This window comes from Sorex araneus, chromosome X (genome assembly GCF_027595985.1).
Source record: "Sorex araneus isolate mSorAra2 chromosome X, mSorAra2.pri, whole genome shotgun sequence".
NCBI lineage: Eukaryota > Metazoa > Chordata > Mammalia > Eulipotyphla > Soricidae > Sorex > Sorex araneus.
In genome coordinates this window covers 99,420,167-99,421,852 of record NC_073313.1, presented here as the reverse complement: position 1 = coordinate 99,421,852, position 1,686 = coordinate 99,420,167, and the positions used below count along the sequence as shown (strand labels likewise).

At 41.9% G+C, this 1,686-nt stretch overlaps 1 pseudogene; it reads left to right on the top strand.

The window, feature by feature from the left end:
* LOC101544864 (adenylate kinase 2, mitochondrial-like) lies at positions 1-652 on the top strand (annotated as a pseudogene).
* The last annotated feature ends 1,034 nt before the right edge of the window (positions 653-1,686 follow it).

Below are 1,686 nucleotides of genomic sequence, written 5' to 3'. Positions count from 1 at the left end.
CCGAAGGGCATCCGGGCTGTGCTGCTGCAGCCGATGGGGGCTGAAACAGGCACCCAGGCACCCAAATTGGCCAAAGACTTCTGTGTCTGCCATTAAGCTACCGGGGATATGCTGAGGGCGATGGTGGCTTCTGGATCAGAGCTGGAAAAAAAGCTGAAGGTCACTATGGATGCCGGAAAAGTGGTGAGTGATGAAATGGTCGTAGAACTCATGGAGACCCCCATCACGCAGGAATGGTTTCCTCCTAGACGGCTTCCCTTGGAATGTGAAGCAGGCGGAAATGCTAGATGATCTCATGAAGAAGAGGAAAGAGAAGCAGGATTCTGTGATTGAGTTCAGCATCCCTGACTCTCTGCTGATCCGGAGGATCACAAGAAAGCTGATTCATCCCGCGAGTGGCTGTTCCCACCACGAAGAGCTCAACCCCCCAAAGAAACCCATGAAAGACGATATCATGGGGGAGACGCTGGTCTGCGGATCAGATGATAACGAGAAGACCTTGAAAATTCGGCTGGAAGCCTACTACACACAGACCACCCACCTTGTGGCGTACTACCGCAAATGAGGCATCCAGTCTGTCGTCAACGCCTCCCAGACCCCGGATGTTGTCTTCACAATCATCCTAGCAACCTTCTCCCAAGCCACATCCTAGTAACAGAAGGCCACGTGAGACTACCACTGCTCATCACCCCTCGGCGTGATACCTGCTCTTAGATGTTAGTAAAGATGTTAGAAGTGGGTACTCTTTTGGTAGGTTTGTTATTGAAATGATGTATCATAAAACTATCATTACCAGTATTGAAATGCATGATAACCAAATCAAAATACTGGAAAAGAAAGAAATCTTAAAAAACATTGGCTGAAACAATAATACACCAGGTAGGACAACTGCTTTGCACACATCTGACCTGGATTTGACCCCTGGAACTCTACTATGGTACCCTGAGCATTGCCAGGATAGATTCCTGGGTGAAGATCCAGGAGTATCTTCTGAATATCCCCAGATGTGGCCTAAAGACAAAACAAAAATAATGATAATTATATTCTTGGTTTGAAAATTAATTGAGTTCAGAAGCTTAATAAGAATAATTTATTTTGTTAATTTTCTATTTTGTATTGAGGTAATGTTACATTAAAGAGTATATGTTTAAGTTTGAGAGAATATAATACAATTTCATATCTCTGTAATATACAGTTCAAAAATAGGTTTCCAACAACAGATGGGTGATTTATGAAGTTGTGGTATAACTATACAATGTTATACTATGCAACTGCAAGGAATGACAAAATCATACAATTTTTTGCAATTTGGATAGAACTACGTGATATAATGTTAAGTGAAGTAGTTAAAAAAAAGAAGACAAACAGGATGACCTCATCTGTAGTGTATAGAATAAGATATTTAAAATGTTATAATTCATTCACACTTGACTCCATAATATAAGAAGGATAAGGATGGAAAGGGTATAAAATTGATGGCGGTAGCAAGAAGCAGATGGGAAGTAATGTAAGGCATGATATTGTAACCACAGAGTCAACACTGAGAGCAGAAAACCTAAACCACAACAATCAAACTTCAAAAGGTGCCTGTCAAGGAGACAGACTATTAGGCTGGGGGATGGGGTGTGTGGGAGAGGGAACCTGAACAAGTTAAAGGAATTTGACATTCATGGTAGAACTGGTGCT